The sequence below is a fragment of the Portunus trituberculatus genome, chromosome 50 (genome assembly GCF_017591435.1).
Source record: "Portunus trituberculatus isolate SZX2019 chromosome 50, ASM1759143v1, whole genome shotgun sequence".
Taxonomy (NCBI): domain Eukaryota; kingdom Metazoa; phylum Arthropoda; class Malacostraca; order Decapoda; family Portunidae; genus Portunus; species Portunus trituberculatus.
The window spans coordinates 18,066,175-18,081,174 of record NC_059304.1 but is presented as its reverse complement, the minus strand read 5'-3'; the positions used below and the strand labels follow the sequence as shown (position 1 = coordinate 18,081,174).

Genomic DNA, 15,000 nt, shown 5'->3' with positions numbered 1-15,000 from the left:
AAAAGAATATAAGAAAGGAAAGAAGAAAATAAAAAAGAAGATATTAAGCAACTATACAAATACAAAGAGAAAGAATAAGGGCAACAATTTGAGGGTAAGGGAAGGTCACAGGAAGAGTCACGCGAGCAAACAGTGACGTGAAGGCTGGCTGGCTGACTGACTACAAAGTGACTGGATAAACACAGAGACGGACATGCTGGGTGGCGAACTCACTCGATCAACAGCCAGCTAGGTCTACGGATCATGAGACGCTAAAAATGAAGGACAAATAGTAACAATGAGAGGCGTGATAAATAGGTTGGGAAAAGAGTATTTGCTAGTGACGTGGGAAATATATACATGTTGGTGTCTTGGTAAATTTTTCTGACTAACGGAGTGTCTGAATCTAGCAATGTATGACCTCAATTTAGCAGTTTGTTTTAGTTATTTTCTTAATCTCTTCAATACTGGAACATATTTTTACCTTGAGATTTGTGTACGATTAGACCATTTTATTGACATTAGGAAGGGTCTATGGAGGTCAGAAGATTAATGGCCACAGTCTTCATTATTCTTATCTTCCACAAAAGTTTCTGAAGGTGTATAAAATTACTAAATAGTAAGCAGAATGAATATGGAAACGCGTCATGGTACTGAAGGGGTTAAGAACGATGTAACACAGCCTCTGAAACCCACAATAACCAGAAATCAATAATAGTTGTTCCTAATTTCGTCTTGCCTTCACCGCGTACCAGTTTGACTTGCGATATGAAACAGAAAAAAAAATATATATATATATATATATTAAGATGGTAGAGTGTTATGTAATGACTTAAATTCAAAATATCTTTTCTTTTTCTTTTCTTTATGGGTTGAAGTCTTTACCCATATACCACTAATGCTTGTCACAATATAAGAAGTCTGATAAGAAAAAAAGATCTGAAGTTTTTAGGTGGACAAAGAATAAGAAGAGTTCACAGTACAATTTTTCCTTTGCTTAAGTGGGAATTTCTGGTCATGGGCGACACATACAGGAACAACACAAGAAAGCTCACTGGATATCCCTTATAAAGACACTGCCTGACATTAAACCCAGATTGCTTAGTGAAATATTGAGAAAGACTGTATTTCATATATGTAGGAGGAAAATTGGACACAGAAACAGGCAGAGAGTTGTAGAGTTTACCAGCAACACAGAGATTGAAAATAGCAGTTAACTCTTGCCTAATAAATCTTTACTAATATCATAAACCACAACATATCAATCACAGTGTTGGAAGAATACAAACTAACGAAGACTGAATGAAACTATTAGGTATTCTACAGAGAAAATGAGTAAGAGAGTGGAAAAAGAAGAACATTAGGAAGAAAGAGAACGTAATAACAAAAAACGAAGAACGAAACGCAAACAGGAAAAATGAAATAAAGTAGAGAGCAAATAATTAGGATAAATGAGTTAAGAGGGAGTAAAAAAAAAGAAAATTAGGAAAAAAGACAGCGAAATAGAATAAAAGGAAGAAGGAGAGGCAAACGGGAAAAGAGAAATGAAGTAGAAAAGGCAATAATTAGGATAAATGTTACACGGAGGTAGTATTAGAATATCAAACGTCCCAAAAATGATAAATAACAAGTAATACAAGTACAAAATGAATAGCTAATAACGATGAATGCCACGCTGAGTGATATTAATGCTAGAAAACTACATAAATTATTGGAATCCAGAACTAATTGTGGCGAGGGATGAGGTGAAAGTAAGGGAGGAAGACAGAGAGAGTGAGGGGAGGGAGGGTGGGAGGGAGGGAGAAGCACTGAGGGGAGAAGGAGGGAGAGTTTAGTGGAGGTGCAGCAGAGACTGTAAAGAAGCTGTAATGTCATTTGCTGCACTTCATACTGGAGAACAGCTGCAGAGAGAGAGAGAGAGAGAGAAAGAGTAATGACACGACGTAAAACTAATATATAAAAAGAATAGGAGGAGGAGGAGGAGGAGGAGGAGGAGGAGGAGGAGGAGGAGGAGGAGGAGGTGCAAAAATCTAATAACCTAATCAGGTGATATTCAGTGCACACGATAAGGGGAGCGACACCTGGCGGCGGAAAGGTGTGCTAATGAGGTGTGCAGATGTACGGACGGCTGACAGGTATCGGCTGATTAGGTCGGGGGGGGGAGGAGGAGGAGGAGGAGATACAGATGTCATGAGCGAATATTAAGATAGGAAAACAAGAATATAAACACTATATAGATAGACAGACAAACAGACAGACAATTTTAGATATAGATATAGAAAAATAGATGAATAAATGATACCAAATAAACAATGTCTAAATATTCTCCAAATTTCATGTATCAAAGGAAGAAGAGGAAGAGGGAGAGAATAATGATAAGAAGAAGGTGAAGAAGTGATGTAAACGTCATAAAGGAACACAGCGGAGGAATAAAGATAAACAATAACAAAGATAGACAGGCAGATAGATAAGTAAATACTGATAGACACACAGGTAGATGAATAAATAGATGGATAGATAAATAAATAGATACTGATAGACACACACAGATAAAGAAATACATACTGATAGATAGACATAAATAGATACTAATAAATAAAAAGATAGATAAATAAATAGATAAACATTTACTTCAATAAATGCGTTACTAAGAAAATTATACGTAAAATATACACCAAACTTCACCCAACACACACACACACACACACACACACACACACACACACACACACACACACACACAGTCAGGTGTTTACAGGTGTGCCCGCTAACACAGGTAACAATTTCAACCGGCGCTCGTTAAAGAGAAGGGAACATAAAACAGCGTGAATGATATACGCGGCAGGTAAGGACGATGATAAAGAGTGCATGAGAAACACACACCCACACACACACACACACACACACACACACACACACACACACACACACCTGCGGACATGTTGCCAGTTATACAGGAAGAAAATAAGAATAAGAAATTGCCAACAGTGAATAAAACAATGATCAAAAGAAATGGGAATAAATGGAGCAAAATAAGATGAACGACAGTAATAAAGACGCGCTAATGAATGCAATAGAGGTCGTATAGAGAATATCTTTCTGTCTAATTACTTGCTGCTACTGGGGGATAAAAGTAGAATGGGAGTACATACAAATACATACGTTATAGCTCTTCTGTGTAAACGATATAAGGATACATAGCACATACGAAAGAACGAGGACTAACACAATACTTTCCCTTCACTAGCGTCACTACCATCATCATCATCATCAGCCTCTATGACATATTATAAGAACATAAGGAAACAAAGGAAGTTGCAAGAAGTCTTCTGAATAACACATGTGTACTTTTTTCCCCTTTTATTATTTTCATTCATAAACTTGTCTCATCTTCTTTTAACATCTTCAGTACTGAGACACATTTTTACCTTGAGATTTTAGTATGATTAGACCATTTTATTGACATAGGAAAGGTCTATTCAGGTCAGAAGATTAATGGCCACAGTCTTTATTATCATCTTCATTCATAAATTTGTCTCATCTTCTTTTAACTCTTTCTGTACTGGGACACATTTTTTTCCTTGAGATTTGAGTATGATTAGACCATTTTATTGACATTAGGAAGAGTATATCGATGTCAGAAGATTAATGGCCACAGCCTTCACTATTTTATTCCCCTCCTTTTAAGTTTCTGAAGTTGTATAAGATCGTCATATAGTAAGCAGAATGAATAAGGAAACTCGTCCTGGTACTGAATGGGTTAAGTGTCAAATACTTACTTTATTTTCTATTACAATACTGATAAAAATATGCCAATACAATAGGGTAACTTCATAGCCGATACGTCAATTCTTATCTTCTAACTCATCTAATCTTTCAACTTATGCAAATTTATATTATTCTTCACTTTAAATATATGTATTTCTTTACACTACTGATAAAACACTGATAAAAAGCTAACACGTCAATGTAAATTTTCCTTTAACTTGTCTAAATTACTAGTCTTGTTACAATCTAATCTTTGTTATCTCCTTTACAACATTGATGAAACACTAATAACTTCACACCTTACACCCCAACATTAAATTTCTCTTCTAAACTTTTTTCAATTTGTCTCAACATATTCAAACAACCTAATCTCCAACTTATCTCCTTTTACAACACTGATAAAACACTAATGACATAACTTCATCCCTAACACACCAACCCTAAGCTTCTTTTAACTTCCCTAAACTTATCAACTTCCCGAACTTCCTTAACCCCTTCAGTACCATGATGCATTTCCATATTCATTCTGCTTACAATTTGGTGGTTTTATACAGCTTCAGAAACTCATGTGAGGGGAATTTAAATAGTTAAAATTGTGGCCATTAATCTTCTGACCACCATAGACCTTTTCTAATGTCAATAAAATGGTCTAATCGTACATAAATCTAAAGGTAAAAATGTGTCAAAATGTGTCCCAACATTAAAAGGGTTAATCCCTTGAGCACCACGACGCGTTTCCATATTCACTCTGGTTAGTATTTGGTGATTTTCTACAGCTTCAGAAATTTATGTGAGAAATTAAAATGGTGAAGACTGTGGCTATTAATCTTCTAACCACCGTACACCCTTGCTAATGTCAATGAAATGGTCTAATCGTACTCAAATCTCAAGATAAAAATGTCTCAATATTGAAAAGGTTAATTAAACTGACTGATCTTCACTTCATCTTCCTTTACAATACTGATGGAACACTGACACCACAGCTTCACCTAACGCGTCAATATGAACTAAACGAAGAGTGGCTTACCTTAGGGCAGGTGTGAGGCAATCAGTGGGTCATCTTTCACACCTTTGTTCCTCCAGGTGAAGCAGAGGTATGTTGGCTTATGACACGCCTGAGTGTGACGCTGGAAAGGTGACGAATAAAGGTGTCAGTTGCTGATGTTCTTGTTAGCTTGTAGGTATTAATGGGAAGAAGAAGAAAAGAAGAAGAAGAAGAAGAAGAAGAAGAAGAAGAAGAAGATAAAGATAAAGAAGAAAAAGAAGGAGATGACGATGATGAAGATGAAGATGATGAAAATAAAGATAAAACAGAAAAATCTGAAAAAAAGTAAAATAAGAAAATAGAAGGAGAGCACAATCTATTTTTTCTCTTACTACTTCTTCTCCTTCTTCTCCTTCATCTTCTTCTTCTACTACTCTTCTCCTTCTTCTTTTTCTTCTTCTACTTCTTCTTCTTCTTCTTCTTCTTCTTCTTCTTCTTCTTCTTCTTCTTCTTCTTCTTCTTCTTCTTCTTCTCTTCCTTCTTCTTATTATTATTAATGTTATTTTTATTGTTAATATTATTAATAATTATAATAATATCATCATTATTATTATTATTATTATTATTATTGTTATTTTCATATTTATCAATATTAATTATTATTATTGTTAATTATTAAGCAGCAGCAGCAGCAGCAGCAGCAGTAGCAGCAGTAGTAGCAGTAGTAGTAGTAGTAGGAGGAGGAGGAGGAGGAGCAGTGGAAGTAGTATTATAAGCAGTAGTACCAGTAGAAGCAGCAGCAGCAGCAACAACATATGAGACAGATGAGGCAGCATTATTAGAGTTTAAATTATTCTTACAACTTATTTATTGTTAGTCACATGGGGAGGACAGTACACTCATCACACACACACACACACTCACACCCACCCACACACACACACACACACACACACACACACACACACACACACACACACACACACACACACACACATTGCCTTACGACACCACGCCACGTTCGTAACACTGAATGAGACACCATAACTACATAAGTGACCACATAAATAACAATGAATATAACAACAGCATCATCAATTATACCAATAGTAGATAGTAAAAAATAAAAAGTAAATAAAAAATTATTATGATTATGATGATGGTGATAATAATAATAATAATAATAATAATAATAATAATAATAATAATAATAATAATAATAATAATAATGTCAGACAAAAAAATAAAATGTAAATAAAATTATAGAAATAATAATTAAAATAAATAATATTAATAATGATAATGATAATAATAATAATAATAATAATAATAATAATAATAATAATAATAATAATAATAATAATAATAATAATAATAATAATAATAATAATAATAATAATAATAATAATAATAATAATAATAATAATAATAATAATAATAATAATAATAATAATAATAATAATAATAATAATAATAATAATAATAATAATAATAATAATAATAATAATAATAATAATAATAATAATAATAATAATAATAATAATAATAATAATGTCTGACAAAAAATAAAATGTAAATAAAATTATAGAAATAATAATTAAAATAAATAATATTAATAATGATAATGATAATAATAATAATAATCATAATAATAATAATAATAATAATAATAATAATAATAATAATAATAATAATAATAATAATAATAATAATAATAATAATAATAATAATAATAATAATAATAATAATAATAATAATAATAATAATAATAATAATAATAATAATAATAATAATAATAATAATAATAATAATAATAATAATAATAATAATAATAATAATAATAATAATAACTCATAAAACAATATTTTGAAAATATAAATGACTAGATATACTCTCTCTCTCTCTCTCTCTCTCTCTCTCTCTCTCTCTCTCTCTCTCTCTCTCTCTCTGTGTCACATATATTCATCATCCTTCTTAATGGTCAGATCACCACCATCACCATCACTACTACCACTACTACTACTACTACTACTACTACTACTACTACTACTACTACTGTTACTACTTGTACCACTACCACAACCACCACCACCACCACTACCTCCTCCTCCTCCTCCTCCTCCTCCTCCTCCTCCTCCTCCTCCTCCTCCTCCTCCTCCTCGTTCTCCTCCTCCGATGCACGTGTGGTCGCCATGACATTTGCATAAAATAACTATTACCGCGTCGTGCGAATATTATTGGCCAGGCAGCTGCGGAGAGAGAGAGAGAGAGAGAGAGAGAGAGAGAGAGAGAGAGAGAGAGAGAGAGAGAGAGAGAGAGAGTGAGTGGTCACGGTAATGTGGCGCAGGCGTGAGGAGAGGTGGTGGTGGTGGTGGTGACGCACGTGCGAGGGGTGGTGGTGGTGGTTGGAGGTAGTAGTGGTGGCTAGTGGTGGTGGTTGTTGTGGTGGTGGTTGATGAGGAGGAGGAGGAGGAGGAGGAGGAGGAGGAGGAGGAGGAGGAGAATTACAAAGGAATACAAAGGAAATCCTAACATCAACAGACCTTTTGGTCCTTTCAAGGCTACTCGGTAACTTCTAACTACCTATAAGGAAGAGAGACGGGACAGCGCAGAAGGAAAGCTCCTCCCACCCACCACTCCCTCCACCCACCCCTGGCATGAAAAATAGTCGGGAAAAGCACTATGCAAAATGGAAAAACTGACATGGAATCTTTTCAGAAAGGGATGAAAGGAAATTCTACTATTCACCCTACGCTGAACTCTACATGTCTATCTGAAAGGAAAAAAAAAAGATGCACAAAAGAGAGCTATATGTGCAATCATTGGGACAAAAAGAGAGCTTGCTGGGGATTAACTTTTAAGTATTTGTCAATTTTATCTTTGAATGATGCAATGGGAGTGCGGTTTGCAACTTTTGAAGGAAGCTTATTCCAGATATTCACAATTCTGTTGAAGGAAAGTGTTTCGCTTGGTGGGAGTTGTTGTAGCGTTTTAGTGTAATCTTAAACCCATTATTCCTTGTCATGTTGGAATGATCAGTGATAAAAGACTCATTAACATCAAGGTTGTTACAGCCCTTAAGAGGAAGAGAAGGAGGACTAGGAGGAGGAAGAGGAAGAGAAGGAGGACTAGGAGGAGGAGGAAGAGGAAGAGAAGGAGGACTAGGAGGAGGAGGAAGAGTGAGAGGAGGAGAGGGAGGAAGCAGAAGAGGACGATAAAAGGATAACATAAGTTAAACAAACAACGCTGGAGGAGGAGGAAGAGGCCTCTTCTCCCCCTCTTCCCACTGGCCTGCCCGAGGATCACCCCTCCCTTTTCACTGGCAGCCTCTTGGCCAGGCCGGGGCTGCCTTTTCCTCTCCCCGTCCCATGGGCAACCTCTCCCTCCCCTTCTCCCACTGGCTGCCTCTGACGAGCTGCATCCTCACAAAAGGTGCACGATAAACAACGAGGCCTTGGTTGGTTCAGGATATGGAAAGAAACTATGAGTTATAGGTAGCTCTCATCTTGGTCAAAGAAAACAATGCATAGAGGCAAGAAATAAGTCAAACTGGGTACTAGGATAGTAAGATTAAAGTTATATTTGGCGTTGGTCGAACCGGAACTATAGATTATGCTGTGCAGTTGTGGTTCCTTACATTATAGGAAGATATATGCCTATTAGAATCAGTGCCAAGGATAATGTGTGCAAGAGTACAGGGGAAGAGGGATGTATCCTACAAGGCGAGATTGAAGATATCAAATTTGGATTCCTTAGAGAGCCGTAGGTTAAGAGAGGTACTGTACCTGACAGAAGTACTTACGTGGTAAACAAATGGAACACGAAAAAGTTTCTTAGAATCAGTAGCCTGCATTGTATCAGGAATAATGGATTCAACATCGAGAAAATTACGAGTACGTCTAAGAAAGAAATGGGAGGGAACTGGTTCTCTAATTGAGTGGCTGATGAAAGTAATGGATTCTGCAATCATGTTGTTAGTGTTGAATGAAAAGGGAGCTTTAAAAAATTAAACAAAATTATGGATGAGGATGACAGTTGGAACTAGAGAGCTTTGTTCACACAGGGACTGTCACGTGTCGGCCCGGCGGCCTCTTCCTGCTTCTCTCATTATTTTGTCTTCTTACGTAAGAAGAGGAGGAAGAAAAAGAAAGAAAAAAGAATAAGATGATATGAAGATGATATGAGGACATGATGATGATAATGAAGAAATTGATGATATTGATGTTGATGATGATAGTGATGGTGATGATGATGATGATGATAATAATAATATATGACAACGATGAAGATGATGATGATGATGATGATGACGATAAAAACGGCCAACAACAACAACAACAACAGCAAAAGTACCAACAACAACACCACCACCACCACCACCAACAAGAACAACAACAACAACAACAACAAGAGCAACTCCACCACCACCACCACCATCAACACCACCACCACCACCAATAACAACGAGAAAAAACACAACTTTCACTTTTAAACTCCAATAGACGATAACTAAACACAAAGCACAATACACACAAACATAACACTCGCACATTATTAACATTCATCCTGCAGCTCACATAAATTCAACGCCACTGTTACTATTTCTTTCCTTTCCTCCTCCTCTTTATCAATGTGTTTTTTTTCCTTGGTCTGCTTCCTACGTTATATTTGCAGTGACATTAATTCTCTTCCACTATTAGTTGAGTATAATGGTGTCGCATTTACTCTTAATAAATGGAAATGTTACTCTCGTTTCTCGTCCTCCTCCTCCTCCTCCTCGTTGTCGTCTTCCTCCTTCTTCTCCTCCTCCTCCTCCTCCTCCTCCTCCTCCTCCTCCTCCTCCTCCTCCTCCTCCTCCTCCTCCTCCTCCTCCTCCTCCTCGTCTTCCTCGTCCTTCTCCTCCTCCTCCTCCTGCTACTACTACTACTACTACTACTACTACTACTACTACTACTCTTCGTCTTCTTCGTCCTTCTTCTCCTGCTCCTCCTTCTCCTCCTCCTCCTCCTCCTCCTCCTCCTCCTCCTCCTCCTCCTCCTCCTCCTCCTCCTCCTCTTCTCTTTCTCCTTGTCCTCCTCCTCCTCCTCCTCCTCCTCCCCTCTTCCTTCACCTTACCTTTCCATCTAACAACCCTATTTTCACACAGTCATTATCTGCAGTACAGTTATCAGTTCTCAGACGGATTTATCATTATACGGTTGAAAATAAGAATCAATTAACTACTTACTATCATCGCCCATAACTCTTCCTTGTTCTCCTTTTCCTTCTCCTCCACACCATCATCATACGTATCTAAATATCTGATAACGTTATCTAAGTATCTATTTGCCTACTTGTCTTTGTCTGTTTGTCTGCCTGTCTTGTTATTCTCTCTCCTTCGTTTTTTTTTTTATCTTTTTTTCGTACCAATAACGGCAAAGTGCCTGCAAACCTTTATTTTATTTAGTTTTTTTTTTTATTAAATGGGTCTTTTTTGTAACATCTTCAGTACCATGACGCGTTCTCGTATTCATTCTGCTTACTATTTGGTGATTCAGAAACTTATAATAGGGTGAGGGGGTTAAAATAGTGATGACTGTGGCCATTAATCCTTTGACCTCCATAGACCTTTCCTAATGTCAATAAAATGGTCTGATCGTACACAAATATCAAGGTAAAAATGTCCCAGTACTGAAGGGGTTAACAAGTGGGCCTTTTTATTTGATGTTGTTCTTACCAAGTACCATCCATTGCACGCCATCAATATCTCACACTGAAAATGTCCAAACCTGTTGAATTGTGTCCCATCACAAGTTACCAACAACACACTACAATTCAAGAGGCAGAGAAGGTTGCGTTTGGATTTCCTCATTGTTCGAGAATGGTTTCGTGTTTGCACTACTTTACTGAACCGCGCAAGCTGATAGTTTACCTGAAGACACCAGTAATAATATTGCTTACCGTGTCAGAGAGAGAGAGAGAGAGAGAGAGAGTAAATAGAGCCATATTTCTTTTCATTCCATAGCATTTCTCCAAAAACTAGACGCTGGTGATCACGTGTCCCGCAGTATCAGGTAGGCGCCCCCTGCAGCCCGGCACGACACAGGCCACAACGCTCATGCTGCTGGTAACGAGACGGCAATGGTATGTCAGAGGGACGGAGGGGCATTATTACCCTCCTTCCCCCATTAGTGTGGCCTCCAGTTACGGTGCTATACATCCTAATAAAAGTACAGGGTTTAAAAATACCATTCTTTCTCCTACTCCCACTCCCCTTCCTTCTCTTTCTGGCCTATATTGAGCAAATGAGAGAAATAATAAGCTCTTAAAATAGAAATAAAAACAAGGATTTCTATTTCCTTTCGTGGCCTTTAATGAGCCGGTCTTGCATGCAGGTGTGTGTGTGTGTGTGTGTGTGTGTGTGTGTGTGTGTGTGTGTGTGTGTGTGTGTGTGTGTGTGTGTGTGTGTGTGTGTGTGTGTGTGTGTTTAGTGAAGGGAGGGGAGGGATAGGAAGGGTGATGCATGCAATCTGCTTCTACTTCTACGACTACTACTATTACTACTACTACACTACTGCTCTTACTACTACTATAACTGTTACTACTACTACTACTACTGATACTAATACTAATACTACAACTACTACTTTTACTACTAAGTCTATTACTACTACTACTACTACTGCTACAACTACTACTTCTACTGCTAGTACTACAGTCTGAACATTAAACACTTCAATATGATTTCCGTAATGAACAACGAACATTTCAATCAAGAGTGTATAATGATGCGATGATGCTGCACCAAGAATTATGACTAGTATATGAAGACAAGCGTCATTAATACATTCATTAACTCATTAAAGGGAACGTGAGGCACATAAACATCATTATAGATCTCTCTCTCTCTCTCTCTCTCTCTCTCTCTCTCTCTCTCTCTCTCTCTCTCTCTCTCTCTCTCTCTCTCTCTCCCCGCGCAGCAGCTGTATTGACAAAAGGATACGATTTTCTGGCAACGCTACTCCTATAACCCATTCCAGCGGTGGTCGGGTCGGGGCCTCTTCTCTCGTCTCCACCAGCGGACGTCTACTCTACTCTACTCTACTCTAATCTCTCTATTGGCTTAGCGGCGGGAAGAATGTGAGCAGTGAATGGCGGAACGCGTCTGGGCGGAATGGGGGGACGGGTGTTTAAAAATGGGATTGGTATTGTAAGATTGGATTGCTTTTGATTGTTTGTTTTTTTAAGTGGATGTCATATTATTTGATTGGAGGTAAAAAGTGGATGTTTGAGGGATGTTTTTCAAAAGGGTGATTGACTGGGTTGGATGGTAAAGTGGATGTTGTATTTGTTTCGTTGGTAAAGATGGATTGGGTGAGTTTTGTGGTGGTTGTGGGTGGTTGTGGGGGTGGTGGTGGTGATGGTGAAGGAGGAGGAGGAGGAGGAGGAGGAGGAGGAGGAGGAGGAGGAGGAGGAGGAGGAGGAAGGAGAAGGAGAAGGAGAGGAGGAGGAGGAGGAGGAGGAGGAGGAGGAGGAGGAGGAGGAGGAGGAGGAGGAGGAGGAGGAGGAGGGAGAGGAAGTAGAGGAGGGCATAGGAAGAAGACGAAGAGGAAGAAGAAGAAGAAAGAAAAGAAAAAAAAGAAGAAGAAATGAAAAAGGAAACCATAGCAAAATAAATAGATATGACAAAAACAAAAACAACAACAAAAACAACAAAGAAAAACGCACACCTAACAACTGCAGTATACTCAAGCATCACCACCACCACCACCACCACCACCACCACCACCACCAGCACATCCTCTCAACAACGGCGGCGGTGACGGGGGCGGCGACGGGACACTGCTGGTCCTGGCTATGGATCATTCCTTGGCACGGGAGGCCCTTTAGTTAGGCCCTACAGACACACACAAAGACCATTCACACCCGCGGCTCTTGTGTGTGTGTGTGTGTGTGTGTGTGTGTGTGTGTGTGTGTGTGTGTGTGTGTGTGTGTCAGTGTGTGTCGGTAGCCCTTCACAGTACCTCTTAGAATCTCTTGAAACACAGCCACGCCCCTTCGACACAACCCATTTCCCTCGCCACCTTTCTCCCTCCTCCTCTGTCTCCCTTTCGTCCCTCCCCTGACCAGCTCATCCTAAACAGATAGGAGGGCCTGACAATCGCTCGCAGCAGACCTAATGGGACGGAGAGGGCCCGGAATGTAATCCTATCATGCGTGACTTCAATAAACTGAAAATTATGAGATGGATTTGAAAGCTATTGAAACCTGAGAGAGGGATGCTCCAGGATGCGACACGGAGGAGAGGAGGGGACACAGGAGGAGAGAAGGGGAGAGAGGAGGGGTGTACAAGAGGAGGAGGTATACAAGAGAAGAGGAGAGGAGGGGCGGAAAAAGATGATCTCCCAACACACCCCGTTACTGTGACCGACACATACACACACACACACACACACACACACACACACACACACACACACACACACACGCAAACGGACTAGTTACGGAGACAGAGAGCTTAAATTGAATGATTTTGGCAACGAGAGATAAAGAAGAAGGAAAATGAGAACCAGAGAGAGAGAGAGAGAGAGAGAGAGAGAGAGAGAGAGAGAGAGAGAGAGAGAGAGAGAGAAAGAGAGGACGAAAAAAGACGAAAAGTGGAGGCTGAGAGACACTGGGGGGTAGTGGTTGTGGTGGTGATGGTACTGGTTATGGTGGTGGTGGTGGTGGTGGTGGTGGTCCGTCTGTTTGTTGTCAGTTGAGGTCCTCGCCGCCCGTATCATCGCTATTGTGGAGTTGACGTGACGCCACCACCACCACTACGAGAAGGGCGGGGCTGTGTGTGTGTGTGTGTGTGTGTGTGTGTGTGTGTGTGTGTGTGTGTGTGTGTGTGTGGTTCGGGTGCCTTTCCTTATTGAGCGTTTTTTTTTTTCATTTTTTTCCAGTTTTTTGTTAGTGTTGTGTGCTGCAGTGTGTAGGTCTTTGAGAGGAGGAGGAGGAGGAGGAGGAGGAGGAGGAGGAGGAGGAGGAGGAGGAGGAGGAGGAGGAGGAGGAGAAAGAAGAAAGGAGGAGGAGGAGGAGGAGAAGAAGAAAGGAGGAGAATAAGAAGAAAAGGAGATGAGATACGGTTATAAAATCTGGAGATGCTGTGGGTGGCATGACTAACGTGTGTGTGTGTGTGTGTGTGTGTGTGTGTGTGTGTGTGTGTGTGTGTGTGTGTGTGTGTGTGTGTGTGTGTGTGTGTGTGTGTGTGTGTGTGTGTGTGTGTGTGTGTGTGTGTGTGAGGCTTATTGACGCAGAGGCCTTCCCTTACATGCCCAAATCCACTACGCGCTCATTCATATGTCAGTATGAAATATAACGATCTGTACTCTCTCTCTCTCTCTCTCTCTCTCTCTCTCTCTCTCTCTCTCTCTCTCTCTCTCTCTCTCTCTCTCTCAAAAGTTTCTGAAGCTGTATAAATCACCCAATAGTCACCAGAATAAATATGGAAACGAGTCAGTGTATTGGTGTCATTGTTGGTGGTGGTGATGGTGATGATGGTGATGATGCTGTTGAATAATGGTGGAGATGGTGACACTAAATGGCAGCAAAAAAAAAGAAAATGTGAAAAAAAATGATAACCTCACGTAAGACATTAATGAGATGTGAATATTATACCGTTAACCCCTTCAGTAGCATGCCGCGCTTTCATATTCATTCTTCTTACTATTTGGTGATCTTATACAGCTTCAGAAACTTGTATAGGGATTAAAATAGTGAAAACTCACGCCATTAACCTTCTGACCTCCATAGACCCTTCCTAATGTCAATAATATCGTCTAATCGTACACAAATCTCAAGGTAAAAATGTGTCCCAGTATTGAAGGAGTTAAGTTGCTATAACAAAATACAAAAAAATATCTGAAATCCAGAACTTTAAGAAAACCTATAAAACAAATATGTCTGTCTGTCTGTCTGTCCATTTGTTTAATTATTCATTTAATTATCTTCCTGTCCGTCTGTCTGTCTGTCTGGCTATCTGTCTATTTATCTATGTCTGTTTGTCATCCCGTGTGTTTGTCCGTTTGTCAAGTAAGTGCTCCAATCCTTTTTACGTGGAGTTTATTGCTTGCTGGAATGAGGCAGAAGAGGTGGTGGTGGTGGTGGTAGTGGTGGTAAAGCGCAGATGTAAAGAGGGAAAGAATATGAAGAAAAGGAACAAGAATAACATAAAAAAAGAAGAAGATAAGAAGAACGAGAGAGAGAGAGAGAGAGAGAGAGAGAGAGAGAGAGAGAGAGAGAGAGAG

The 15,000-nt window shown here is 39.2% G+C and overlaps 1 protein-coding gene across 1 annotated transcript in view; it reads right to left on the bottom strand.

Annotated features, from left to right (window-relative positions):
* LOC123500017 (GS homeobox 1-like) overlaps positions 1-15,000 on the bottom strand; it is a 60,247-nt gene that overhangs the window by 39,429 nt on the left and 5,818 nt on the right. Inside the window, exon 2 of the mRNA XM_045248621.1 lies at positions 4,775-4,874. The gene's annotated coding sequence lies outside the window, so the exon portion shown is untranslated. The remainder of the gene's footprint in view (positions 1-4,774; positions 4,875-15,000) is intronic.